Source organism: Gordionus sp. m RMFG-2023, chromosome 1 (assembly GCF_954871325.1).
Source record: "Gordionus sp. m RMFG-2023 chromosome 1, tfGorSpeb1-WG-v2, whole genome shotgun sequence".
Classification (NCBI taxonomy): domain Eukaryota; kingdom Metazoa; phylum Nematomorpha; class Gordioida; order Chordodea; family Parachordodidae; genus Gordionus; species Gordionus sp. m RMFG-2023.
Window position 1 is genome coordinate 62,922,366 of NC_088775.1, and position 19,132 is coordinate 62,941,497.

Here is a 19,132-nt window from a genome sequence, read left to right on the forward strand (position 1 = left end):
AACGGTGATGGTGCAAATCGAACTGAAAACGGTACAAATCGGTACAAGTCGGGTACTAATTACACCAACTGATAAACCATTGAAAATCAAAAATTGCGGGGCCAACTTCACAGACCTTGTTTTTTTAATAAAATTTTTTAAATATATTTTTTTGATTGATATTTTTTTTAAAATATATATTCTTATTCTTGATATATCTTTTGATCGCTAATTTTTTTATTTTTTGTGTTATATGCTTTTTTAATAAATTTTTTTAAATATATATTTTTGATTGATATTTTTTTTATATTTTTTTTTTGTATTATATGATTTTTTTAATAAATTTTTTTAAATATATTTTTTTGATTGATATTTTTTTTAAATTTTTTATTTTTTGTGTTTATATTAAATTTATATTTGATATATCTTTTCATCGCTAATTTTTTAATTTTTGTGTTATATGATTTTTTTAATAAATTTTTTTGATTGATATTTTTTAATATATTTTTTTAATAAATTTTTTTAAATATATTTTTTTGATTGATATTTTGTAATATATATTTTTAAAATGATTATTATATATTTATATTTTACGTAATTTTATCTATTATATATCTTTTGATAGATAATTTTTTAGGTAATAGTGACAAATGTCATAATCGTTATTTTTGAACTTTTTTTAAAGTAAATGGGTAAAAATATGTTTTGTAAACATGTTAAATTAATATTTCAGTGAAAGTGTACTATGGAAAAGTGACAATTGTCATAATCGTTATTTTTGAATTTTTTTGAGTTTTTTTAAAGTAAATGGATAAAAATATGTTTTGTAAACATGTTAAATTAATATTTCAGTGAAAGTGTACTATGGAAAAGTGACAATTGTCATAATCGTTATTTTTAAACTTTTCTTAGATTTTTTAAAGTAAATGGGTAAAAATATGTTTTTTAAACATATTAAATTAATATTTCAGTTAAAGTGTACTATGGAAAAGTGACAATTGTCATAATCGTTATTTTTGAACTTTTTTGAGTATTTTAAAGTAAATGGGTAAAAATATGTTTTGTAAACATGTTAAATTAATATTTCAGTGAAAGTGTACTATGGAAAAGTGACATTTGTCATAATCGTTATTTTTGAACTTTTTTAAGTTTATTTAAAGTAACTGGGTAAAAATATGTTTTTTTAGATATGTTTTATATTTTTAAGTCACTAACAGTAATATCAACAATAAAATTCGTAAATTCGCTTTTATTTTTATATTCAAAATTAATGATGAGATATTTTCCTGCAAATCGTCATTCCTTGATTTGATTAAATTCAAGATTTTATTAATAACACATTTATCACTTTAAATGGATAATAAATTCCACTATTATGATTAAACTTTAATCTTCATAACATCCGGAAATGTTTTTTTTAATATAATTTATAATAGTAGGCCAATATAAGATTAAAATAATTGTAAGATTAATTTATTTTTTCCTAAAATGTTTACGAAATATATTTAGATATAGAATCCTGCATCGGTTATTTGTATATCAACTAACTATAATATCTAGGACTTATTTATTTCAATTCTGTAAGTAAATACATTTTAAATATTTATTCACTTTAGTGAACGAAATTATTTAAATCTATCAAAGTATTAAATAGCTTTTCAAAATGAATATAATTACGAAATTAATTTTTGCATTTTCAAAGTTAGCCCTCATATTTATATTTAATTTAAACAATTACTAAGATTATACACTAAACATTCTAAGTTTATCTAAAAATTTTTCGAAAAATGAAGACCTTTAGATAATTTTTTTTATTATTTTTATTGATTTTTTTATATATTTGTTACATCATATACGCACTTTTAGTTATTTGATAGGGGGAAATTCTATATTATTTTAAATAAAATTTACCAAATCTAACATGTTTACAAAACATATTTTTACCCATTTACTTTAAAAAAACTTAAAAAAGCTTAAAAATAACGATTATGACAATTGTCACTTTTTCATAGTACACTTTCACTGAAATATTAATTTAATATGTTTACAAAACATATTTTTATTCATTTACTTTAAAAAATCTAAAAAAGTTGAAAATAACGATTATGATAATTGTCACTTTTCCATAATGCACTTTCACTGAAATACTAATTTAACATGTTTACAAAACATTTTTTACCCATTTACTTTAAAAAAACTCAAAAAAGTTCATAAATAACGATTATGACAATTGTCACTTTTCCATAGTACACTTTCACGGAAATATTAATTTAACATGTTTACAAAACATATTTTTACCCATTTACTTTAAAAAATCTATAAAAAGTTTAAAAATAACGATTATGACAATTGTCACTTTTCCATAGTACACTTTCACTGAAATATTAATTTAAAATATATACAAAACATATTTTTACCCATTTACTTTAAAAAATCTAAAAAAAGTTCAAAAATAACGATTATGACAATTGTCACTTTTCTATAGTATACTTTCACTGAAATATTAATTTAACATGTTTACAAAACATATTTTTACCCATTTACTTTAAAAAAACTCAAAAAAGTTCATAAATAACGATTATGACAATTGTCACTTTTCTATAGTACACTTTCATTGAAATATTAATTTAACATGTTTACAAAACATATTTTTACCCATTTACTTTAAAAAAACTCAAAAAAGTTCAAAAATAACGATTAAGACAATTGTCACTTTTCTATAATACACTTTCACTGAAATATTAATTTAACATGTTTACAAAACATATTATTACCAATTTACTTTAAAAAAACTTAAAAAAGTTCAAAAATAACGATTATGACAATTGTCACTTTTCTATAGTATACTTTCACTGAAATATTAATTTAACATGTTTACAAAACATATTTTTACCCATTTACTTTAAAAAAACTCAAAAAAGTTCAAAAATAACGATTATGACAAATGTCACTTTTCCATAGTACACTTTCACTGAAATATTAATTTAACATGTTTACAAAACATATTACTCATTTATTTTAAAAAAACTTAAAAAAGTACAAAAATAACGATTATGACAATTGTCACTTTTCTATAGTATACTTTCACTGAAATATTAATTTAACATGTTTACAAAACATATTTTTACCCATTTACTTTAAAAAAACTCAAAAAAGTTCAAAAATAACGATTAAGACAATTGTCACTTTTCTATAATACACTTTCACTGAAATATTAATTTAACATGTTTACAAAACATATTATTACCAATTTACTTTAAAAAAACTTAAAAAAGTTCAAAAATAACGATTATGACAATTGTCACTTTTCCATAGTGCACTTTCACAAAATATTAATTTAACATGTTTACAAAACATATTTTTACCCATTTACTTTAAAAAAACTCAAAAAAGTTCAAAAATAACGATTATGACAATTGTCACTTTTCTATAGTACACTTTCACTGAAATATTAATTTAACATATTTACAAAACATATTTTTATCTATTTGCTTTAACCCTTCACTACAAAGGTGGGGTAAATAATACCCCACGGCTTTTTAATCTTGGTAATAAATAAACCTGAAGATATCTTGACCCAATTTTTATAGTAGTTTAATATTTTCTTATAAAGAATATATCATTTGATATTTTTTAAAATATTTGCAATTTGTTGAGCTTGGGGTAGTATAAGTCCCACCTTTGTACTTAAGTAATTTTTTTTTTCACAATTTTTTTTTATTGATAAATATTATTGTATATTACAAACTAATATATAAAATTGAAAAAAAAAATTTTATTTGTAAATTTTTCATTGTTATATTGTAACTCAAAATTTTTTTACTATTTTTTTTCTTGTGGAGCAAAATACTATAAAATTAGCATATGGAAAATTTAATATCATCAAGTTCTGGAAGTATTTTCTATTTAATATTTGATATTTATAAAATTTATATAGGTGAAGTAGATTTTGAGTCAGATGATGATTATTTGTATAATAGCAATCATAATTCTGAGACAGAGAATGACAATATAGATAGTGATGTGTGTGAAGATAGCTATAGATTGAGTCCATTGAAAAAGATGACTCTATTTATCATGCCAAAATGGATGAAAATGAATTGAATGCCTTAGTTGGTTTGCTAATGATAGCTGGAGTTTATAAATCCAGTCATCAAAATATAAGAGATTTATGGAATAAAGATGGATTTGGTGTTGATATATTTAGATATACTATGAATATAAATAGATTCCAATTTCTATTGAAAGTGCTTAGATTTGATGATATGAATACAAGAAATACAAGGAAAGCACTTGATAAAGCCACACATATTAGAGAAAATTTTGATATTTTTAATGATAATTGCAATAATACTTATTCTATTAAACAATATGTCACTATTGATGAAATGCTTCCTGCATTCAAAGGATAATGTTCATTTAGGCAATATATGCCAAATAAACCATCAAAATATGGTCTGAAAATATATGCTTTAGTTGATTCTAGAACTTTTTATACATTAAAAACAGAATTATATACTGGCAATCAGCCAGAAGGGCCATATAAATTGTCAAACAAGCCATTTGATGTAGTTGAAAGACTAATTCAACCAATTTCAAAAAGTAATAGAAATATTACAATGGACAATTGGTTTACTAGCTATGAATTAGCTAATTATTTATTATCTTCACATTCCCTAACAATAGTAGGAACTATTAAAAAGAATAAAAAGATCATTAAAACAAATCATGAAAAATTAAAAGTTTTATTATCATTAGAAAAAAATCATGAAAAATTCCAAAGTCAAAAATTAAAAAGTGATTCTTTGTTCAAAAAATATAAAACAAATATATTTGTCAGAAATGACTGACATTTCATTAATTATACAATTGATAAAACTAATATATATATATACATAAAAATTGATTGACATTATGTTAGAAAATGTCACATTTACGACATGCCACCCCTTTATGGGCTGTGGCACGCCTATAAACAAACAAATAAACAAGAAAAATAGTTATTTTTAAAAAATTTGTCACGGTATATATATTCTGGGACAAAAAAATGATCGATATATATCGGTGTTGCATGATCAATCAAATTGCTATAGCGAATTTGTAAAATTTTATAAAGTCCTTCGATTTTATTTTTAATTTAATAATATCATGATTACCTTAAATATTTCAAAAAAAATAGCTAATTTCAATGTGAATGATTGTGATAGTGAATATAACTATGGGAAATACCAAACTCGAAAAGGACAATAGATATTCCCTACATCAAATTTCTGAATTGTCAATAATATTATTTTAAACATCAACATTATTTTGTTTTGTCGGGGATAATAAAATCTTTGTCAAATCATCTGCTTCGTTTTCCGCTTCGATTTTTCTTTGTCGGCGATATCCATTAGTAATAAAGAATGTTCATTGCCTAAATTCATCATTGGTGGTACTGTGGTATTCCTTTGTGGAATTTTGGGATAACGAAGACGTTATTATCATAATTGGGTGGTTGTAATTGTTCCGAAAGGTGGAGTGGTGGAGTAAACGATAATTCATGAGCATTGGCTTGATAATCAACTGGACACGAAGGAGAAACAACTTTTAAAAAAAACTTTACTTAAAAATTTTAATAAAAATTTTTATGAATAGAGATCTAGTGGGTATTTGTATGAAAACAAATTATTATAATACTTTTTACAAAAAAAAAACTATATGAGGAATCTATTATAATATTTTTTAAAAAAAACTTATAATATATTTAAAAAAAAAACTTATATGAATGTATACTTTTTACAGCACAAAGCACATTATAACAAACAAAAACTATTTCTCTCAATAATATTATTACAATATCCCTTGGTGTGAGCGTCAAATGAAACAAATAACATACTTTCTAACTCATTCACGCGAATCCCCCAATAAAAATAAGTAAGGAAAAAATTTTCAACCATAGAACTGGGAGAAACAAATATTGAATACATCAACCATCATCTTACCAAATGTTGAAGTTGATCAACATTAAAATCACTAACTATTTGAATACCCTTTAAAACAAAACTTTCTATTAATCTAATAAAAGATAAAAACATCTTTTCATTACACTAAAAAAAAAACTTTCTATTAATCTAATAAAAGATAAAAACATCTTTTCATTACATTAAAAAAAAACTTTCTATTCATTTAATAACAGACAATATACAAACATCTTTTCATTACATTGAAAACAAAACTTTATTTAATACAAGATAACATTAACACAAATCTTCATTTAACAAAACAGACAAAGAACATTCCTTAACGAACCAAACCGAAGAAAACTTTCCATATCATTACCATGTTGACAAACTTTTTATAAAACCCGTCTACATTGAACTATGATTTTAATCGAAAATGACCAACAACCCGTCTATATTGACCTATTTTTAATATGACCAAATATATATCCTTACCATGTTGACAAATTTATTAAACCCGTCTATATTGACCTATTTTTAATATGACCAAATATATATCCTTACCATGTTGACAAATTTATTAAACCCGTCTATATTGACCTATTTTTAATATGACTAAATATATTCGGAAACCGAACCCATATGAACCTCCCAAAAAATAAGACGCTTCTTATTTATCCCAATCTTATATGATCGTGATGCCGAATCATGGTCACCCCTGTTATTAACAAAATTTCACTTAATTTCGAACCCCGGTTCAATATGACCCGACCCTTTTCCCATTTGGTTGCCCGATTGTCAAACAATCGGGCCCAAACCTTTTGTCCCGCGGCAAACCGTACCCCTAATTTTACTTCCATTGAGGTAATAGTTTTCTTCTTTGGTTTTAAGAAATCCAAAGGACCCCGTGTTCGCCTACCTAAAAATAACTCGACAGGCGTAACTCCCTCTCGATTACGAGAATTGAGGTAATATAATTGAGACATGTAAGCCTACTCTTTATGGGCTCCAGCCTTTTTGATCCAATTTTTAACAATGGCTACCATCCTCTCAGCTTGTCCATTCGAGCTGGGATGATATGGTGGAGCTAGAATGTGTTTTGTCTGTGACTCAACACAAAACTGTTTAAAATCTTCACTGACAAAGGCGGGACCCCCGTCAGACACTATTTTGTCCGGAAAACCGAACCGAGCATATAATTCTCTTAATTTTTTAACAACAATTTTTGTGGTATATCCATGTACTTCTGCATATTCTATCCATTTAGAATACGAGTCTACCACTAAAAAATATGTTTTTTTATCCAGATCAAAGAAATCGATGTGGATACGTTCCCAAGGTTTCTTTGATTTAGGCCAAAACTGCCCTACCTCTTTACGGGGCATAGGAGCACAGGCATTACAAGGAACGCATTTCCTGGTAATCCGTTCAATATCCTTGCCCATACCAGGCCACCATACATATTCTCGGGCGCAAGATTTCATCTTGTCTCGACCTTGATGGCAGCATGCAATAATTTCATAATTTTACTCCGTAATTTATAAGGAATTACGGCCCTGTTTCCCCTCATAATACAATCATCAACAATAGACAATTCTTTTTGTATTTTTTTATATGCATCATATTTGTTTTTCCAAGGTTTATCTCCTGTTAGACTTAATTTTATCTGACCTAGCACTTTGTCATTCACAGTATTGGCTTTCAAATCCTCCCAATTGGTAGGACCCCCTTTTAAAATATAAGACAGAGAACGCACTAAGGCCTTCTCTCTATCAATGCTTCTACTATCATTTACTTCCGAGTCTGCACAGCCAGAACCCAACCTGGACAAAATATCTGGCAAATGATTCTCTTTGCCCTGATGATATCTAACTTCCACGTTAAAACTGCCCACTAATAACAACCAACGTTGTAACCGGGGAGATAGCATTAACTCCCTATTATCCTTTCGGAATAGGTGGATTAATGGCTTGTGGTCAGTAAAAATTTCAAAATTTTTGCCAATCAAATATTCACGGCATTTCGTCAAACCGAAAATCACGGCCAAGGCCTCCTGTTCAATCACCGAATATCTCGTTTCGACATCCCTAAAAACTCGGGGGAAAAAAAGGATGGGTCTTTCCACACCATCAATTACATGTAATAAGGCTCCTCCAACACCTTTGTTGGAGGCATCAACCGCTAAAATAATTTCTAAATCATTGTTGAAACAGACTAAAATTGGCTCTTCCCCAATTTTTCCCTTTAAAATTTCAAATGCTTCTTGTTGCTCTACTTTCCAATCGAAATGAACACCCTTTTTTAATAACTCATATAACGGGGCAGCTACCTTCGCAAAATCCTCTATAAAATGATGATAGTAATTTACCATACCCAAAAAGGACTGCACTTCAGCCTTATTATTGGGCTGCTTCAAATTTAATATATTTTTCAAATTTTTTTGCAATGGCTTCACCTCAATCCCATTTATTTGATGGCCTAAATATTCGACCTCCATTACACCCAAAACTTTTTTCTTTGCTGGCTCTCAAGCCTTTACCATGAATTCTTTTAAAAACTTCCTCCAAACGATGGTTATGCTGCTCAGGCGTTATCCCTGTAATTAGCACATCATCCATGTAATAAAATACACCCTCTAGTCCTTGGAAAACGGACGCCATGGTGCGCTGAAAAATAGGCGCTGACACACTCAACCCAAATGGTAATCTACAAAAAGCGAACAACCCTTTGGGAGTCGTGATCGTCAATAATTTACGAATCTCCTCCCTCAAAGGTAATTGTAAATAGGCTGACGAAAAATCAACCTTTGAAAAATATTTCGCTCCCTTCAACTGGGCCAAAATTTCCTCAATTCGGGGTAAAGGATATTTAACCTCTACTACCCATCGATTAACGGTTACTCTGAAATCAGCACAGAGTCTCAATTTACCATTTGATTTCTTAACCGGTACCAACGGGGTTGCCCATACACTATATTCCACTGGAACAATGATACCATCTTTAACCCATTGATCCAATTCTTTGTCAATTTCCTTTTTCCATTCAAAAGGGACTCGACGACACGCTAGGAAAATAGGTGCAAATTCTTCCCTTAATTTTATATCTACTTGATAATCATTAAGACAACCTAATTTGTCTTCGAAAATTATTTCATACTTCTTCATTAAACGAGATATATTTTCACTCGTTTTATGTAATTCAGGAATACCAATAGCAACCACTGGGGTTTTATCAATGCTAATGTTGTTTTCAACCATTAATTCCGTGGACTTTACATACCTATCAGAATTACGGGTTGAATCATTTTGTTTTATGGTTAAATCCTTCCCTTCTATTTCACGGATATTTTTTCGAACGTTATAAGCAATATTTTGGTCTTTCGGATTAATTATGGCCGAACCATTATGTAGGGCAAAAATATTCCAATAATTACTGAAAGGACCTAACTGAACAATCCAATCCCACCCCATGATGGTTTCCACATCTTTCTTTACTACCCATAAATCTAGGAAAAATGTGGTATCATGAAGAATTACGCCCAATTTAGTTTTTCCCAAAACTATTATCTCAGACCCATCAAATTGTCTGACACACATAGATTCTTTCTCGAGCTTACCCTTAGGCCAATACTTAAAATAATTTCTTCGAGACATTATAGAAATGCTAGCCCCTGTGTCGAACAACATGTCAACATCCCTCGAGTCAACTCTTACGATAACTCTTGGACAAGGACAAGGTTCGACTAATCTCTCAGTCATTAAAATATCATATGTTTTAATTGACTGATCAATATTAATCTCATTTGAAACATCAGTTTCATGAGAATTCTCATCTGAACATAAATTCCACTCGGAATTTAGTGGTTCCTAACCATATTCATATTTTTTTTTGCAATATAACTGGGATATTTTTCCCATCTGAAAGTATTAATATTCCTTTCATCGGAATATTTAACAATACCCCTAGGATATTTCTCCCATTTAAAATCATTAGAATCTTTATTATTTTTATCATCATGAATAAAAAAATTTCGGTTATAAACCCTGCTTTTACGAGAATTATATCTCATTTCAGCATGGTTATTTACTTTATTATCATTTTTCCATCCCGATCTCCTACCTACTATATGATTACATTTGCAATCATATAGTCAATTTTTGATACAGTTTATGGCTACATGTCCCGGTTTGTTACATTTAAAACACAAACGGGATCTGCCATAATTCGATCGTAAAACATCAAATTTATTCGTGTTAGTACCAGAAATTTTTCTAACATTAGAATTTTCAAATGTCAGTTTCTTTAACGGAAAACCTTCACGAAAATTTTGTTCTTTGACTACGCAGGTCTCTACCTTGTGACCCACATACCCACAGCGGGTACATTTCAAATCTTCTAAAATTTTCTTATGAACTGAAAAGTAATTTTTTTCAATGGAAATATTTTTTCCATTTGTCCATGTCGGACCACGTATTTGGCCTTTATTAATATTACTATTCGCAATAACCAACGTATTTATATCTTGATATATAATCTTAATCACTTCTTTAAATTCTTTCAATTCCTGGAGGATAACTATAGATCTCTCCACACTATCCAAACGATCATCGTTATTATCTTTCATCGTTTCCACCTTTTCAGGTCTGCCGTTCTTGATTTCATTTAAAATTCCATTTAAACTACTTTCCAAGACCGAAATCTTTTTCCAACAATCAGCCGACACCGGAGTGTCTATTTTCCAATTACCATATACTTTGGTCGCAACCAGCGTACATTTTTCAAACAAAAATTTTATCATAATATGTAACACATACAGTAGGACCAAAAATAAAATTGTCACTACGGCATTATTTACATCAAATTTATCAACCATTTGATACAAACTTTGATAAGTAATACTCGGATACTCCAAAATTTTATCAAATACGCTAGGCTCAATATCAAAATTAAATATAAAGCCCATCTCATTATATGAAAAATTTATATTACTTTAAAACGGCCGTGTTAAATTTCTAAAAATTTACACAAAAAGGTGATTGCGTTGTGTTCTGAGGCGAGATACAAAATATAAAATAAAATATTTTCTTTTACCTTGAAATACCGAATAACCCTGGAATCGAAACTATCCTGGTAGTCTCGGTCAACAACTGATAAAAATGAAACAAAGACGATTCAAATGTTAACTATATCAAAAAAATTACTAAAACTAACGAAATTCTAAAGTAAGAATTAACTCAGAAAGAATAACTAAAGAAACACGGAACTGAAACTGGAGTAAAATTCAAACCGTTTATTTAAAATTTAAATCATAAAAAATTACAAAGTTTTATTATCATTAAAACAAATCATGAAAAATTAAAAGTTTTATTATCATTAGAAAAAAATCATGAAAAATTCCAAAGTCAAAAATTAAAAAGTGATTCTTTGTTCAAAAAATTTAAAACAAATATATTTGTCAGAAATGACTGACATTTCATTAATTATACAATTGATAAAACAAATATATATATATATACATAAAAATTGATTGACATTATGTTAGAAAATGTCACATTTACGACAATGTTGTTTATATTTTTTTTAAAAATACAGCCCGGCCCGGCCTGGGTATTTTAAAAAAAAAAATTTCAGGCCCGGCCCGGATATATTTTAAAAATTTAAAATAGGCCCGGCTCTGCAGGTCTCTGGCTGTAGCACTAACCTACATGTATTGTAGTTAAGCATTACATATTGGCTTAACCTACAGAATTTGTATGAAAAGTTTGGCAAACTATTCTGAATTAGAGAAATCCCTTATCCACTTAGATGTAATATATTTTTGAATCAACATTCAAAATTCGATAAAGGCAGTCTAATAGCTTATAACTCTTGGTTAGTAATTGGCCAAACTGATAAGGACCCAAGCAATAAATATTGTCGCAACCCAGATATCAATTTAGCCAATAATAGGTTTAGCTAATGAACTCAATGATTATTATATTAATAAAGCCTGAATTCCTTCGCATTTTATAATAAAAGACTTCAAAGAAAAGCATAAGGCAGGATAGCAATAAATATTTTATTCCAATAAATTTTATAAATTAATAGAAAACTCTATCATTGATCAATCATGTACCTAATTTTTAAAAATATTATTCTCGACTAAAAACTCGAGCGACAAAATTAATCGAGTAGTCTACTAAGTTGATTCATTTAGTCGGCTTAATCAATCCATTTAGTCGGCTTAATCAATTCATTTAGTCGGCTTCTATTTAGTCAATTAAATCTAACTTTTGTGCCTAACTTGCATCACTGTATAGTCGGGGTAAAATATAAATTGTAAACATGTTAAATTGGGATTTCAATGAAGATGAACTATAGAAAAGTGACAATTGTCATTTGATTATTATTTTTTAAAATTTTTTGACGCAAATGAATATAAAAGTTAATTGTAAACATGTTAAATTAAGATTTTAATGAAGATGAAGTATAGAAAAGTGACAATTGTCATAATCGTTATCTTTAAACTTTTTTGAAGCAAATGTATATTATAAATGTTAATAATATTTCAGTGAAAATGGACGATAGAAAAGTGGCAATTGCCAAAATTGTTATTTTTAAACTTATTTGAAATTTTTTGAAGCAGGGTAAAAATATAAAATGTAAACTTGTTAGATAAAAACTTTAATGAAAAGATATACCATAGTAAAGTGACAATTGCTAGAATCGTTATGTTTAAGCTTTTTTGAATTATTTTGCTGAAACGAGGGGGATTTTAGCCCACGCATAACCATCTAAGGGGCGGAAGAGTATAATATATTAATAAAACTGACAAGTGGGCTGGTTAAATAATTTTAAACTCGTCGCGTATTAAATAAGTTATAAATAGTAAATAAATTTTAATAAAAATATAATTTATTGATTTTAAAATCAAGACAAATTATATGGACTTTAAATTAAAAAGTCAAATAGCGTTTGTTTTCTCTACATTTTTAAAACCGGTATATCGTTTTATAAATATTATTAGGTAAAGATCATACTTTACTTATAACATGCTTGTAGTCAGCAAGGGGGAAAATCCACCTTCCCCCACCATAGCAAAAATCTTTCAAAAAATATAAAAGATCTTCATAATATGTTAATTGATAAGTAATCTATTTTAAATAGATTATATTCTATTTTAAACAGATTATATTCTATTTTAAATATTAGCATTAATAACTAAGATTAGGTAAATTTACAGTGTGGATGAAATGTTTAGATATCCAAATAGACAGAATTTGCTACTAAAATGTTATCAATGCCTGAAAAACAACAGATGAAAATTAAAAACATAGTAAAATACGTCGAAATGTTTACAGCAACGGCCCATAAATTTAGACGGGACACATTCCCAGATATAAATGGAGATTCTTCAAACGAATACATTATTCAAAAAAGAGGAAGTAAGAAAAAAATGGAAAATAATACTCTTACTATCCTGGAGATAATAGAAAATTTCCCCCGGGTATTCCAAAAACAACAATTAGTAAATATATTAAAAACATAGGTTGGTCGAAAAAAAGAGCTGGCAAGGAGCCTGATAGAAGAAATACTCCTGGGACAATTAATATTCCTCAAATCTATTGTGTAAAGATCAAAGAAAAATTATATTTCTTAGCTGAAACTGGAATAAACTTGCATGTTGTACCAATCTACGCCTGGGCACCATACAATGACCTTCAAATAATAAAAATCCCATCCTCTAAAGGAAAATGTAAGCATACTTTAAACAATTGGAATTGGAGGGGTGATCCATTATAAAATAATCGAAGGAGCTAATAATGGGTTATTATTCCGTGATTTTATGACAGAGCTTATCAGTGTCTTACCACCAGATGCAATTATTGTAATAGATAATGCATCTATCCATAGAAGCCATCTTATAGATGCTTATAAAGATAGGATTGAATACCTACCACCATATTCACCTTAGCTAAATCCCTTTGAATTTTTTTTTTGTAGTATTGAAATATATAAATATCGTTATTATGTTAGCCCCCTTTTATTGTAAATTGATTATTAACACTCGTATCACTGTAATTACGTTTTGCATATAAATATTTTGTGACTAAGATCATATTATAATCATATTGCAATTTTATGATTTGAATTTATATAAAGGGACCTACTTTTCTCTGGTATTTGTGCTAATTATCTAGAATCAAATTTTTATCTAGAATAATCTCCTTATAAATATTTAATAGGGCTAATCGATTTAAACATTTTTTACCGGTGCTATTTCTTAAATAGGTTTTTAACCTTGTCAAAGTTGAAAAAGACCTTTCATTAGTTTAGATACTAATCTGTAAGATAACTAAATAAAAAAATAATTTTTTGAATGCAGGGAATCTAAAATGCAATTATACATGGAAAAGGCCTGCAAAGCATTTTTTGGTTTCAAAGAGTACTCTATTCTGTCAAGATTTTTATAACAAAATTCGACATCTCAAAGTAACTTATCTTACGATCCTGATAAATCAGATTTTGCGTTTCAATTGTAATCAACAATTCAGATTCAACTGGCAAAAGAAAATAAAAGCTTGCCCTTTATCTTTACCAAATTAAACTGTTTTTCTTTTAATTAAAAATTATAAATGTTATTTTCAGGGAAGGCAGGTAAAGAAAAAGTGAAAAAAATTATTTTATTTTATTTTATTTCTTTTATTTAATTTATCTTTATTTTTATTACTATTACTACTACTGAAGATATTGAAAATTTTACAACTCTATATATATTATTATTTTAATACTATATACATATATACAATTTACAATTTGTTTTAAGGTTAATTTAAGAAAAGTTACAATTTACAATTTGTTTTAAGGTTACTTTAAAAAAAGTTATTTTAACGTTTTACATATACAAATACGATATCATTTTTTAAAGGTCGCACAAAATATATTTCACAAAAAGAAAAAAAGATCATTAAATAAACTTAAAAGTAATTAAGAAAATATGAATTTCAAAGGTTATTAAAATATGAAAAATTTATATATTAACATTAAAAAAATTAATTAAAATTTTAAAACTATAAATTGTTTAACAATTTAAAATATATTATTAAATTTATAATTGTTTTTCAAAAAATATCTTTCGAGATATGCAGATTATATTTTTCACCATCCTCGGCTCTACTATACCATAAAATATTTTCAATATATCTTTATAGCCTCCCCCCACCCTTTAATATCTTAGTTCATTTAATTTTTAATTCAAACCATGTGATGATTTAAAATTGAAATTCTTATTTGTATTCTTATTTGTTTTTGAAAATATATTTCATTTTGATATCGTACATATTATTTTATCCGTTTTATAAATAAAAAAATTTTTTTTAAATTAAATAAAAAAAAATTTTAAAATTTTTTTGGAGGTTATTAGGAGGCTACGTCACTGTGTGTATTAATATCATTAGGTAAAGATCATATTTGCTACGGATAATTCTGATTTTATTTTGTTGCAATTGATAAATAATCGACTTTGATAATTTCAATGGTATTTTAAATTATATAAACACAATATCCAAAACAAAATGAGATAGGTCATAAATAGCTAAAAATTGCGAATTTTTCTTATAACAATGATAAATTGTAGTCTGAGTGGGAGTTTTTAATAATATATATATAACATCTGCATGGTATAAAAAGTCAAAAAATAGTGAATAAAAATTGTCCTTTTCTATAGTTCATCTTCACTGAAATTTTAATTTAACATGCTTACAATTTATATTTTTATCTGCTTCAAAATAATTGATGTCACTTTTCTATGGTACATCCTAATTTAAATTTAACATGTTTACAGTTTATATTTTTACCCATTTACTTCAAAAATTTAAAATTAACGATTATGACAATTGTCACTTTTCTATGGTACATCCTCATTTAAATATGTAATTTAACATATTTACAATTTATATTTTTACCCATTTGCTTCAAAAAGTTTTAAATTAACGATTATGACAATTGTCCCTTTTCTATTATACATCCTAGAGGTAACCAGGATCTTATTCAATTTTTACATGGAGGCCAAATTACGTTCGAACTTCGCGATGGGTGTTTCGCAGCCAGAGCCCGACCCGAGCACGAATTTAAAAAACTTTTTTGTCCGAGCACGATCAGACCCCGAGCACACATTTTTTAGTCTAACCCGACCTGAGCCCGAATAAAATTTTACAATTTGAGTTTGAATATTATAATAACCAAAAAAAAATTATGTGTATATATTCATCGCCACCTTAAATAAAAGTTTATTTGACGGCCATAATCTAATCAAGATATTTAAGTTGCATTTTATTTAATTTGTAAAAAATATTAAAGTTAAAATGCAATTGAATATAAAAATTATAAGTAATTTAACTTAACCATATTTTCATATATTTGTTATCAGCACATTGACCCTTTTTTGCGTTTAATTTCGGAAATAATTTATTGCGTATACCATCAGCAGTTTCTAATAAATTTCTAGAAATTGTCGTGGGATTTGGACTGATGCTTTTAACATCAATATTTCCATGTATTGAGCCAATTTTGGCAAAATATTGGCAACAATCAACAAAACTTTCCCCATGAATTGCATCAAATGATCTCAAATCACGTCCACAAAACATGGTGAGCACCTTTGTACACTTTTTTAATTTGGCACAACTTTTGAGCTTTTTGGGATCAGTACCAAAAAGGCTATCAATTATTAATTGAGACTTTTTACTCTCGTAAATACGCATTTATGCCTTAGTTGATTTATGCCTAAAATAATTTCATAATATCATATATTTTATGTATGTTGTTATAGAATTATAAGCATATATTTGCAAAATTGCAACTTACATAATTAAGTATTTCTTTGTTTTCATCATATATAAATAAAAATGTTTTCCAGATCGTAGATTTGCTATTGGCATTCTCCCTTAGGGGAGACTGGGGTTAGTCGAACCGATTTTTACAAAATTGGGTATAGCTCCTGGTTTTTTATAGATAATATAAAAAATAATATATGGTTAGATACCTAAAACTATACTCTACAAAGATGCCTTATAAAAAAAGAATATAAACATTTTTTTTAAATTTTATTTTTTGTAAAAGTGGAAATTTTGTTCAACAAGCCCGAATAGCGGGGTTAGGCAAACCATTTTAAGGGCTTCATAAACCATTGGTTTTTTTAGGCCATAATAAATTGAAATGCATTTTTATTTATTAATAATGATACGTATAGAATAATTTTATTGTTCAAAATATCATAATACTTATAAATTGAAGCTAAATATATATATAAATTGAAACTTATTTTGGTTAATTTAATAAACATTTTAGTGTATTTAATAAACATTTTGGACATAAAAAATATGAATTTTAAGGAGAGATTAAGATTTCTTAGCATAAATCCTAAATACCAATCATAAACAGCCTTGAAATTGCCTTTTCAAGATTTTGAAATTTTTTTCATTATTAAATGCCATAATTGACATGTATAGTTAAGCAAACCCTGATAGCTCTAAATTGACAAATCATGATTGCAATAATATCTAGATATGATAAATAAATACTCATAAAACTTACCCAAATTATAGAAGAGTGTTTAAACTTGACAATAAAATTATTTTAATAAAAATTAAAAATCTGTCACGTAAAAATCTTTTGAAAATTTCATCAAAATTTTATTTCTTAAATAAATTTTTTAATAATTAATTATTTCAAAATATTTTTTGTCTATAAATGTAAACTAATAAAAACTATATTAGGATAAAATTTTAACCTTCTGGTGTATCTAATTTTAAAATGAGATTAAGTGGTTTGTCAAGCCCCGGGGTTTACCTAACCCCAATCTCCCCTACTTCATATTCATTGCTCTTAAACTTTTCACCAATTTTTTTAAATTTGGCATCCATTGAAATAATTTTTTTATATGAAAATATGAGGCTATTTAATTAAATAGATAATAGTAAAATATATTTTATTTAACTTGATAGAAATTGATGAAAGTAAAGTATATAATAATATCGCTAACTATGCAATGCAATGTACTAAAATATAATAACATAAAATAGTTTGGTATATGGTTGTTATGTAAATTATAAAATAATAATTGGAAATGACATGTTATTCTGATTGATATTTTAAGAATAAAATGTAATAAATAAAATATGATATTATAATTGACATAAATTACAATGATAATTTAGGATATTTATATAAATAGTTTCAAAAAAATTAATACAAGTTTAAAAATACCTATTATGACAATTGTCATTTTTTATGGTACATTCTTATTTAAATTTTAATTTAACATGTTTGCAATTTTTTACCCATTTGCTTTTTAAAGAAATTCTAAGAAGTTAAAAAATAAGGATTATGACAATTGTCACTTTTCTATGGTTCATTTTCCCTAAAATCTCACTTTAACATGTTTACAATTGATTTTTTTACCCATATAATTAAAAAAAGTTTAAATAACGATTATGACAATTGTCACTTTTCTATGGTACATTTACGCTGAAATAATATTGACATATTTATAATATATATATTTTTAGTACTCATTTGCGTCAAAAAATTTAATATATAAGGATTATATGGCAATTGTTACTTTTCTATGGTTCATCTTCAATGAAATCTCAATTTACCATGTATATTATTTAATATTACCCCGACTATACATTGATTCAGTTTCGGTTCTAAAATACAATTTAGTCGACTATGGATTAATTAAGCAGACAAAATGGTTTGACTAAACCGATAAATGGGTCAACTTTAGTCGATTTTAGTATCTAATGTTTTTAGTAGTCGGAAGAACTAGACTAATTAACAACAAACAATTATCGCGATATTGACCTCGTGGGTAACTCACTGAAACTCGGGGAATTTTTAATATTATTTTTTTTTAATAATTTTTTTAATTAAAAAATAAAAATGCGATCGTGCGGATAAGGGTGGAAATTTTTTGATGTAATGATTATTGTAATATTCAGTTACAAAAAAATTTATTATTCAAATTGTGATAATATTCAAACAAATTATTAAAATTATTACTTTATTATTTAAGTCTTAGACTATGCAAATGAGATGAAAACGCGTAATAATTGGAGATATTTCATATAAGAGTTTAACTTGGAGTTATTGACTTTTTATTTTTCGCTTATACATTTTTTAATTTTTTTTTTGTTACTTTTTCCTCTTATGTTAATTTATAATTGATT